Below are 12,429 nucleotides of genomic sequence, written 5' to 3' on the forward strand. Positions count from 1 at the left end.
ATATGAAGTGTGCATTTACAGAATTTGCAAAGTAGGAAACATTTCTATTTCATATAACATCGATTTTCACATGTAAAAATTTCCTCCTGGTGGCGATACTTGAGTAACAGTGACAGAACAGATACGGTGTGGAAGCCAAGCTCACCTAGACATTGCAGATACCCTGGCAAAGGAGGTGGCCTGGGTGTGTCATCAGATGATCCCTAGGGATGGGAGCAATTCCTTTGGTGGGTGGTGAGCTGAACAAAGGAGGCAAGTAAATGGTAGATCGTTAGATCTTCGAGAGACTCCCGAAGTCAAGGAAACACTGAAGATGTCAGGCCTCAATTTAGATTTTTTTGTCCTTGACATCCCTCCCCACCGTGTTAGGAAGACCATGTGCTCCCACCCTGCCCAGCCACAGACTTATCACACCTGTTACAGTAGCTGATAATTGCCTGCTTTCCTCCTTTGACTTTACCTAAGTGCTATGAAAGCCACCCACTTTTGTGTCTCTAGCATTTCATATGGTGCCTAGCACAAGGTCAGTGCCCCATAGGTTTTACAAGTATGAATGAACATATGGACAAATGCACATACATGACTTTCTAAAAGGATCACAGCTCCCAATAGTCAAAACCAGCTTAACCCTTTTCTTTGTAATGAGTTTCAATTTAGTGTTTTAAAGAAAACATGAGATTTTTTAGTAGTACACACACACACATACATATTCCATTCAGAGTCCTAGTAAATATGAATATTAACTTGTAAAATAATAAGCTCATGTGCTTTAAAAATTAGTGTTGTTTTAGGACCTGCCAAATACAGGACTGCTACCCCAGATCTTTCAGATACGGGCCAGACCTTTTTCTGATTCTTTTGATTCCAAAAAAAATAAAATTTCAGGACACCAAGAAAGAAAGCAGCCAAAAGGAGCTCACACTGTCCCTTTATTTACTATCAGGAACACTGTTCGTAGTGACTGCACAGTGCTATCCAAGGCCAGCACGTCGATTGATCTTAGGGACAGACCCTGAGGAGTTAGTCCACAACTCACAGCACAGCTTTGTGGGCAACTGCTTCCATGGGAGACATGCTCTGACTCTTTTATATGTCCCCTAGGGCAACAGCTGTAGGTCCCGAGTGACATCTTATCATAACTCAGTGGAAACACTGAGAAGCAAGCAAGCATAATTCTGGGCAAAGAAGAACTTCTCTCATAAAATTTTTGCAAACAGTACATATTCTCTAATTTTGTTACAGTGCATATAATTTATCTTTTGGGAACGAAGCACACAGATCTTGATGTAATTTGTGTACTAGTCACTGCCTATTAATGAAACACCCTTCTTAGTTGAAGGGAAAAATTTTCAGTGATTTCAGAGTTTCCCGTAACAGATGCTTATGTCCATGTTTAAAACCCTGAAATATAGTGGTGTTATTATTGCAAGTTCTCGTAAGAAAACACCATTAGAGAAAACGCAAAAAAATGATGAGAAAGGGCTGTCCATTATAAAGTGAGAATTTTTATTTTCTCCTAAACATAGGTGACTAACTCAGACCTTTATTTTATTTTTTTAATGCTAGAGTCCTGTTGGTAAAGACCCTTATCCCATGTTATTAGATAGCTATTGCAAAAATAATGCTGTATAACAAGTTACCCCAAACACAGTCGTTTACAATAACATGTATTTATTCTCATACTCATGGGTCTCAAGCTGATCAAGGGTAGCTTATATAGGATGGGCTCAGCTGGGGTGCTCTGCTTCAGGCTGTGGGTAAAGGACACTAATATTTAGTCAAATGAAAATAACCTTGCCCTATATGATGTTCATTAGGTTTTGTCACCATACATAATTATTAAACTTTCACTGTAAGTGTTTAGCAACAGTATTTTATGAAATGAAAGGATAAAGTAAGAAAATTTATAACTAGAACAGTGCCTTGCCTGCAGTAAGTTCTTAAATAATATTTGGAAAAAGATAAAGCAATGAGTTTTAAAAAACTCAGAAATGATAAAAATTTTCTGACAACTATAACATTTAAAAGCAAACCTTGGGGAAATTCTGTTTGACAAAGCTAAGCAGCAGACCACTTCCCCCATTCACTTTGTTGTTAATTATGTTCAAAACATTCTCAGGAGGATTTCAGGTCTAACGTGGCCAATCGAGCATATTTATCTCTGCTCCCTGCCTAAAACCCATGAAAACGATAGTAAATGAATAAAATAGGTATAAACACATTTTGAAAGATGGAAGACAGAAGGACAAGTGGTAACGAACAGCAGAAAGCTGAAACCTGCCTTCAAGAGTGTGTGTTCACGTGCGGAGAGGTTAAGTCAAATTTCAAAAATGGAGGCCTTTCAGTACCTGTGAAGTTGGGTTTGGGGCAAGGTTGAAAGCTAAAGAATTAATTTTTAAAAAATTATATAAAAATTCATCAAGGGGCGCCTGGGTGGCTCAGTCGTCAAGCGTCTGCCTTCTGCTCAGGTCATGATCCCAGGGTTCTGGGATCGAGCCCCACATCATCAGGCTCTCTGCTCAGCGGGGAGTCTGCTTCTCCCTCTCCCTCTGCCCCTCCCCACGCTCGTGCTCTCTCTCTCAAATAAATAAAATCTTAAAAGGCATCAAACTTTCAGATCCCCTTATCCAACAATACAGTTAAAGAAGCCACTTCTCCCAAAGCATAAAATGTGAGCTTCAGTCTTAAGCACTAACAGAACGTTCTGTGATGAAGGAAATGTTTTATATCACCATTGCCCATCATCACGTGGCTCAACGGTCAGTGTGGCTGGTGTGACTGAAGAACTAAATTTTTAATTTAATTTTAATTAACTTAAAATCAAATGGCCACATGTGGCAGCTACCATGCAGGGCAGTGCAGCTCTAGACCCAGGGACACCAGGCACTGCTGAGAACAGGGATGGACTATCTTACTGAGTAATGGAAATTAAGTAAAATTCTACATAGTGAATGGTAAGATCTGTCAACCCTTTCTACTGTTTGGGGCCCAGATTGGAGGATTCCTTCCTGAAGAAGTCGACCTGCCAGAGAGGAAAGATCTGTAACCCCCACGGTGTGGCTGGCACTCCGCCTCCTCATCCTGTGTGAGGCAGGCACCCCCCACACCCGGAGCTCCGAGGCCTTTTTTTAAATGCCTCACTCTTAAATATGATGAGGCAGCCAAGGATCACCACACATTTGAGGAAAGCTGGCCCAAAGAGAGACAAACAGAAAAAGGGAGCCGAAAGCAAGATATTACAGAGAGTGTAAGAAAAAAAATTTTTTTTACTTTCTTAGAAAAGAGAAGATATTGCAACAATGAAACAAGATCAGGATGCTATTTTAAAAATCAGGAAAAGAATTTTAAATGTCTCGGAGGTAAAAAAAATAATAAGACAAAAACGCAGTAGAAATATTGGAAGATAAAGTTGAGATGTCCTCTCAGAAAATAAACCAAAAAGAAAATACGAAAGGAAAGTTATGAGCATTAGAGTTCCAGAAAGAGGGGCGCCTGGGTGGCTCAGTCGTTAAGCGTCTGCCTTCAGCTCAGGTCATGATCCCGGGGTCCTAGGATCCAGCCCCGCATCGGGCTCCCTGCTCAGCGGGAAGCCTGCTTCTCCCTCTCCCACTCCCCCTGCTTGTGTTCCCTCTCTCGCTGTGTGTGTCTCTGTCAAATAAATAAATAAATAAATCTTTAAACAAACAAAAAAAAGAGTTCCAGAAAGAAAGAAGAACTAGAAAAGGAAAACGGAAGAAAAGGAAGAATTTACCAGAGAAGGAGTTCCCGAAAATTTCTCTAAAATGAAAAAAGTAAATATTCAGATTGAAAAGGCTGAGTCCCCAGCCAAAAAAATGGGGAAAAGCCTCATGCCAGCCAACAGAAGTACATACATCTCTTCAGCCAAGGCCATGTACAAAAATATTTATGGCACCACCATCTTTCATAGCCAGAAACTGGAAACAACGAAAAGCCCATCAACAGGTAAAATTAATCACAGTATGTTCAGATAATGAACAAGAATGAATGAATGACCATTACATGCAGGTGACACAGCTGAATCTCACAAACTTCATGGTGAGTGAAAGAGACCAGTAGTAAAAGAATACATATTGTATGACTTCATTTCTATAAAAATTCAAAAACAGGCAAACTCTGGATCCATGATGTTAGAAATTAGGATAGTGGTTACCACTAGGGGCAGGCAGGGGCTGGAAGCAAGCTCTTGGTAGTAGTCCGTTTCTTAATCTAGGTACTAGTTCCACATGTGAATTTTGTAAAAATTCATCGAGTTGATATTTATGATTCGTGCTGTCTTCTGTAAGTATATTATTCTTCAGTAAAAAGCTGACATTTCAGAAAGTTCCATACCCAAACACATCATAGTGAAATTTAGAACCAGAGATAAAACCCTATAGAGTGTGACTGAGTAGGGGTGGGGAGATAAAAGGATAAAGACAGAAAATAACTTAAGACTTCTTAAAAATGATGTTGGAAACTACAAGACAATGGAGGAGTGCCTGTAACATTCCAAGGGATTATTATTTCCAACCTTAACAGTCAGGTGAGGAGGTGATACAAACATGTTTCATGAAACACAGTCTCAAAAAATGTGCATCCATGCATCCTTTCACAGGCGATTTCTAGAAGATACTACTTCACGAAAGTAAGAGAACAGGGAAGACAGTGTCCAGGAAACAGAAAAGACGGAAAGAGAATCTCCAAAATGGTGGTAAAAAGAAATCCCAAAACTACCACCCTGCAGCAGGCTAGCAGTGCATCTGTGTGGCTTATGGCAGGAGGACAAGGGTTCTAGAAGGGATACTGCCGAGGTGTAGTCTGAGGTGTGGGAGGAGGTGAACAGCTCTCTTGGAGAGTAGGGTGGTGAATGGTGGGGAGCACATAGAAACGTAAGCAAATGAAAACAGAAAAGATAATTCCTGACTATAGGAAAACAAAGACGTACAGGAAAGGAAATGTCATGATGGTACACTACAGTGAACAATATTTACATTTTATAATATAAGTGTTGAAAAATGACTTAATTTTTTTAAACCTTCATATTAGGAAATTAAGGGGGGAAAAAAGCGCATTGTGTCATGAGAAGTTAGGAACAAGGTCTGAGTCCTAATAGGCTATGAAAGGAGGTCAATACTATCAATACTGTGTGTGTATAATACTTTGATAATTAATTTTCAAAACAGTAATCATGAGAAAAAAAATAATTGGTCCATCTGCAACACAATAAGAATTGTTTCTTACAGTAACTTCTATTTAACTGGAGAAAATAAAGTTTTCCATTTCTTGATCATAAAGTGCACTTTAGTGTTTTTGTCCAGTTCTGTTAATGTTAGAAAATCAAATTTAAAGCACAATGTTAGAAAATCAAATTTAAAACATGCTTCTGTTTTCTGAGTTAATGTTCTTTGTAATAATTACAAAAGTGGACTTATATTATTTGAGTGTGTTGCTTAGCTTTTGCTTATAGTGTATTCCTGTCACAACTGTGTGGGGGAAATAGGAAAAAAAAAAAAGGTGTGCATTAGTTCAAATAAGTGGAATAATCAAATTTAGTAAGCATGGCACCTGACCTCTTTGTAGTTTTCCTGCTAAAGCAGTTAATCCTAGAAATTTTTATTCCAAAGGCCCAGGTGGTTAAAATGGGCCTGGTGGAGAAAGATGCTCCTTCCTCTCTTCTTACTAGCATTACTCATCCTTTTGGCTTCGAGAAAGTAGCAGCACACACATACATGCACACGCACACGCCCTTTTTACACACACACCTTTTAATGAAGTCTTTGATTCCTCCAGAGTGAATTTCACAAGAAGTTCTCTATCATTTTCATGAGAAGCAATTGATTTTTTCCAAATCTTGACAATTATGAAACTTCAGAATGAACTGAGCAAGCATGGAAGTTCTCCCCTTATCTTCTCTGAGGGCCGACAAAATAGAGCTTCCGATTAACTCCTTCCGTTTGTGCTTCAGGCTTGTCAACACAGGGTTTGAAGTTTGTGATCACTTTGTGAGAGGGCAGATGGAGAAAGCCCAAATGGGGAAAGCTCTAGAGAGGAGTCTTCTTATCCAAGTTGTCATGATCAGGGGCCCCACAGAAAATACGAATAACACGACACAGACTCGGGAAATCAGCACTCATTCACATTCCCTCTCTTAACCTATGTCAGCCTTTGACCAGTCTCGTCAGTGTTGTAAACGGGAGACAGTGCAAACCAAATTGATAGCAGGGTGAAAATGCAGATCTTCAAAAAGATGGAAGATTCCATGGAGTCCTTAAAAGTGATGTTCAAAAACCACCTAAATCACAGGAAAGAGATAGTTTCACAGAAACTAGAAAAGGAATCACTAAGGATAATACCATGAGAGATGCCTCAAAAAGAATGATGTGAATTTTTAAAAATTTGAGGGAGGCCCTTGGAAAATTGATGAGCTCTTCCTTTAATATTTGTGAGAAAAACTAAATAAAACGACCATTTTAGTAATCAAGCTGTACAACGCAAACCTGAAGTGAAGGGTATTACATTGTGCCAGCACATATTGTTGTCAGATAAAATATAGCCCTTGAAGTCAGTAATTTACTCACTTTGTTCATTCTGAGAACTAGCATGATATTGCAATAATATCTAAATTTTGATCAACATAAAAAGAAGTCAGCATTTTCATAGTATTAAGTTTCATCAATTAAGCCTTCTTTCCCCCAAAAAAGATTTATTTACAAAATTTAGCAGTGATTTAAGTGAATTCATTTTTTTTTTTTTTTGAAGATTTTATTTATTTGACAGAGAGACACAGCGAGAGAGGGAACACAAGCAGGGGGAGTGGGAGCGGGAGAAGCAGACTCCCTGCCGAGCAGGAAGCCCGATGCCGGGCTGGATCCCAGGACCCTGGGATCATGACCTGAGCCGAAGGCGGACGCTTAACGACTGAGCCACCCAGGCGCCCCAAGTGAATTCATTTTTTAAAAAGTTTTTATTTATTTGAGAGAGAGAGAGTGCACAGGGGCAGGGTGGGGGTGGGCCTGTGGGAGGAGCAGGGGAGAGGGGAGGGGAGGGGCAGGGGAGGGGGAAGGGCAGAGGCAGAGGGAGAAGCAGACTCCCGCTGAGCAGAGAGTCCAATGCAGGGCTCAATCCCAGGACCCAGGGATCATGACCTGAGCCAAAGTCAGATGCTTAACCAACTGAGCCACCCAAGCGCCTCCTAATGAATTCGTTTATGTGGACTTTTCTGGTGTCAGTTTCTTTGGATATAAGGATCTCCTGGAGTACTTTTAAAATGTATTATTTTGGGGCGCCTGGGTGGCTCAGTCATTAAGCATCTGCCTTCGGCTCGGGTCGTGATCCCAGGATCTTGGGATCGAGCCTGGCATTGGGCTCTAGCCCCGCATTGGGCTCTCTGTTCAGCAGGAAGCCTGCTTCTCCCTCTCCCACTCCCCCTGCTTGTGTTCCCTCTCTGACGTTCTCTCTCTGTGTCAAATAAATAAAATCTTTAAAAAAAAAAAAAAGTTTAAAAAAAACAAAATATACTATTTTGTAGGTGTTTGTGTTATTTTTTATATTGATTAATGTGTATGCTTAAAGAATATGTACCGTGACTCAGGAGTGTAGCCTATAATATTTAATAACACTTTTCTATAGATTAAAGCGCAGCCAACACTAAACATAGTTTTTTACTTACTTAACATGAGAGGTACAGAGATGAATAAGATATATTTCCTGCCTTCATACAGCTCACAGTCTAACAGGGAAAACAAAATGATACAAACAATTAATCACAATGCAAGTACTTGGTAAAATGCACATAGATGGCACAGGAGATTATCTGAGTGCACAAAGGAAGTATATTCCTTAAAAAGAGGGGCTTCGGGGCACCTGGGTGGCTCAGTCGGTTAAGCATCTGCCTTCAGTTTGGGTGGTGATCTCGGGGTCCTGGAATGGAGTCCCGCTTCAGGCTCCGGGCTCAGTGGACAGTCTGCTTCTCTCTTTCCCTCTGCCCCTCCCCCCCCCTCATGTGAGCTCTCTCTCTCAAATAAATAAATAAAATCTTTAAAAAAAACAAAAAAAAGAGGGACTTCAAAATACAAATCTTTGGATATTATTTTGTCTTCACTGATTTGCATTTCGATGTTCTGCCCTTTAATGAAATGCTTTTATTAAAGGGCATTGTAAGAAATAAATTTTATATATATAATGGAATTCTAACTGCATTTGCTATAGGAAGGCAGTTTAGAGCATTGATTTCTCCATCGTTTTTGTGAAATCTACTCCATACCCCCAACCCCTCCCCCCCATGCCCCCCCACCCTGTTTCAGTAGGGCCCCAGATATAGGCACCTTGCCCTGAGGTCCACTAACTGGAAAGCCTGGGTTGAATGCAGGGGTGAATGTCACAGGCTCTAGGGCCAAGAGAGAAGGGTGAATGCACTACAAAGCCAGGGGGACAGATGAGGAGGTCCAAAGAAGAGTAAAAAAGTTTCACAGAGGGTTGGAGGTAGAAACTAGAGCAATTTCCTCAGCCAAGGAGGATAACTGCAGTTGTTTTTTACTATGGGTGGCCATGGCCCTAGACTAGATGGGAAAGGAATATAGCTCACTGCTTAAGATTCTCTGAGAACATAGGCAAAACCCTAGAACCCCAGGAGAAGTGTATGATTCTTCTCTAACCATAAAATTATGTAATTGTCTCCCCTTTTACCTTTGGTCTTAAATTGTGGTAAAATACACCTAAAATTTATGATCTTAACCATTGTTAAATGTACAATTTAGTACTAATAAAGTACAAGTATACTTTAATGTTAAGTATATTCACATTGCATCTCGAGATGTGGATCTTGAGAACTTTCTCATTTTGCAAAACTGAAACTCCTTAAACTCTGTGTAAACAACAGTAGCCATTTCCCCCTGCCCCCCGCTCCTGGCAACCACCACTCTACTTTCTCTTTCTATGAGTTTGCTTACTTTAGATGCCTCATATAAGTGGAATCTCACTGTAGGTGTCTTTTTGGGACTGGCGTATTTCACCGATCATAATGTCCCCAAGGTTCATCTGTGTTGTAGCAAGTGACAGAATTTCCTTCCTTTTAAGGCTAAATAATATTCTGTTGTGTGAATATGCCACTTTTTGTTTATGGATATTTGGGTTGCTTCCATCTTTTGACTATGGTGAAGAATTCTTTTATGAACATGGGTATAGGGGCGCCTGGGTGGCGTCTGCCTTCGGCTCAGGTCATGATCCCAGGGTCCTGGGATCAAGCTCCGCATCGGGCTCCCTGCTCCGCGGGAAGCCTGCTTCTCCCTCTCCCACTCCCCCTGCTTGTGTTCCTGCTCTCGCTATCTCTCTCTCTGTCAAATAAATAAAATCTTTAAAAAAAAAATGAACATGGGGGTAAAAATATCTCTTTGAGCTACTGCTTTCAATTCTTTTGGATATATATCCAGAGTGGGATTGCTGCGTTCTTTTGTAATTTTATTTTTAATTTTTTGAGGAACCACTATACTATTTTCCATGGTGGCTATCAACAATGCACAGGGGTGCAATTTCTCCACATCCTTGCCAACACTTGTTATTTTCTGTGTTTTTTGTAGTAGCCATCCTAATGGGTGTGAGGTGGTATCTCATTGTGGTTTTGATTTACATTTCTTTGATGATGAGTGATGTTGAGCATCTTTTCATATGCTTTTGGCCATTTGTATATCATCTTTGGAGAAGTATCTATTGAAGTTTCTTGCCCATTTTTAAGTCAGGTTATTTGATTTTTGTTGTTCTTGAGTTGTAGGAGTTCTTTATATATTCTGGATATTAACCCCTTATCAGATATGATTTGCAAATATTTTCACCCTTATGTGGATTGCTTTTTCACCCTGTTGATTGTGTCCTTTGATGCACAGAATTTGATACATTTGACATCCCATTTGTCTATTTTGATTTTTTTTGCCTGTGCTTTTTCTTTAGGTGGCATATCTAAGAAACAGTTGTCAAATCCAATGTTGCAAAATTTCCCCTCTATGTTTTTTCTAGGATTTTTATAGTTTTAGGTATTTAATTCATTTGGAGTTAATTTTTGTATATGGTGTAAGGTAACTTCCAATTTCATTCTTTTGCATGTGGATATCCAGTTTTCCCAGCACCATTTATTGAAAAGACTGTCCTTTCCCCCATCGAATGATCTTGGCTCCCTTGTTGAAAATCATTTGACCATATATTCGAGGGTTTATTTCTGGGCTCTCTATTCTATTCCATTGGTCTATATGTCTATCTTTAATCCCCTTTTACCTTTGATGGCCAGGAAGCTTCCCAGCTAAATTCAGAGCTCAACGATAACATTGATGTGGCCCTTCATGATGTGAAAGTTGATGTTCTCTTTTTTTCTTGCCATGGCCTTGAACTTTTTCTCTTATTTAAGTTTTTCCTGGTCCAGATTCTTGATTCCTATTTCTGTTTTATTAGTATACTGTGGTCTATGCTCTTATGGTGAAGGACCCTATATCCCCTATGGATAGAATAAGGCAGCCCATCACTCACATGCCGCCACTGGAATGAATGCTCACTGTCTCATTGCAGAGGCCCCGCCTCACACGTGCAGCAGTGCAAGAAAGAATTTGTGTCACCACATGCAGGATCGTGTATTAAGCTCTGGGAGATAGAAAAGGAAGAGAACAACGTGGGACAGAATGTCCAGGGCAGGTTGTACTCGGACTGGACGTCTAAGGAATGTTACTGTTTGGATTGATAGCCACAGAGTGTAGATAAAACAGAGCTTTCCCTCAAAAGGGGGAGCCTTGAAAGGCTAAAATGACAGGCAGGGGCGCCTGGATGGCTCAGTTGGTTAAGCATCTGCCTTTGGCTCAGGTCATGATCCCAGGGTCCTGGGATCGAGTCCCGTTTCGGGCTCCCTGCTCAGCGGGGAGCCTGCTTCTCCCTCTGCCCCTCACCCCACTTGTGCTCTCTCTTGCTCACTTTCACTTTCTCAAATAAATAGGTAAAATCTTAAAAAAAATTAAAGTAAAGTAAAGTAAATGACATGCTGGACTGACCCTGGCCTGGGCCTGAGGATGCAACTTGAGTGAGGATGTGTGAAGTGGCTGAGAATGGGAAGGTGGAAGGGACCAGCTCATGAAAGAATACCAGAATGAGGAATTTGGATGGACCTTAATCTTTTTCACATGCCCACCTACTTGGGGAGATCAAGATGGTCTCTTCCAGGATATAGTGGAGAGTTTTCAAACTAGGGGTTTTAACCAGCGTTGTTTTTTGTTTTTTGTTTTTTTTTTTATGAAAGAGAAAATTTCGCAATGCTTTGCAGATAGCAAGTAGAAGTATTGTTGCAGTTGCGTGTATGTACATGCTGGGTCACAGGGTGAAATGCAGTCAAAAGTTGGAAGGACACTGGTATAGAAGAAATTCTGTGGTTCTGGTACAGATTTAAAATGGGACCCCCTCACATTGAGCCCCGTGAGAGCACACCACGGTACTGTGAAGTCTCTGGGCTGTGGCGACACAGATGTCCCCCCATCTGTCCAATCCCAGTAGGGGACGTTGCAAGGGGTACTGGCTTCGAGACCCTTTGCTCAGCCCCACTCCTCACTTCTGATGAATCCTTCACTTTACCCTCCTGAATGTGAATCCATGTAGCATGCAGTGGAAAGAGTACCTGTTTTAGACTCAGTGGATCTGGACTTGAAGTTAGTTCAATCACTCACTAACAAAGGTGTGAAGCCATTCTGAGCCCCAACTGCCTCTTCTGTAAAAATGGGGAGAAATAAGATAGATGGAATCATAGTGACGATTTAATGTCCCCTTCAAACAAGCTATATATATTCCACTTCTAGGAGTAAATCTACGTAAGTACTCATGTGCCAAGATTCACATACATGGATGGTTGGTTGCAGTCTTACTTATAGGACCAAAACTTTAGAAGCACATAAATCCATAATAGGGGATTGATTTTTTTTTTAATTACGATGTATCAGTAGATTGGAATACTATGTAACTATTAAAAAGAATGAGGTGTACCTAGATCTACTGATATGGAAAGATATTTGCAACACGATTTTTTTAAAGATTTCATTTATTTAAGATACAGAGAGAGAGCGCGCACACATACACATGAGCGGGGGGGAGGGGCAGAAGCAGGCTCCCCACTGAGCAGGGAGCCCAGATGCAGGGCTCGATCCCAGGACGCTGGGATCATGACCTGAGCCAATGGCAGCTGCTTAACCAACTGAGCCACCCAGGTCCCTCCTATTTGCAACACCGTTAAGTGGAAAGAAACAAGTTGTAAAATCATGATCCCATATTTATTTATTCATTCATTCATTCATTCATTTATGTATGTATTTATTTATTTCTTTTTAAAGATTTTATTTGTGAGAGAAGCGAGTGTGCGGGCACACCAGTGGGGGGAGGGCCAGAGGGAGAGGGAGAAGCCGACTCCCCACT

General features: G+C 40.7%; 1 protein-coding gene across 2 annotated transcripts in view; it reads left to right on the plus strand.

Annotated features, from left to right (window-relative positions):
* HMGB1 (high mobility group box 1) overlaps positions 1–12,429 on the plus strand; it is a 125,831-nt gene that overhangs the window by 59,943 nt on the left and 53,459 nt on the right. The gene's annotated exons all lie outside the window — the stretch shown is intronic.

The sequence above is a fragment of the Halichoerus grypus genome, chromosome 4, assembly GCF_964656455.1.
Source record: "Halichoerus grypus chromosome 4, mHalGry1.hap1.1, whole genome shotgun sequence".
NCBI lineage: Eukaryota > Metazoa > Chordata > Mammalia > Carnivora > Phocidae > Halichoerus > Halichoerus grypus.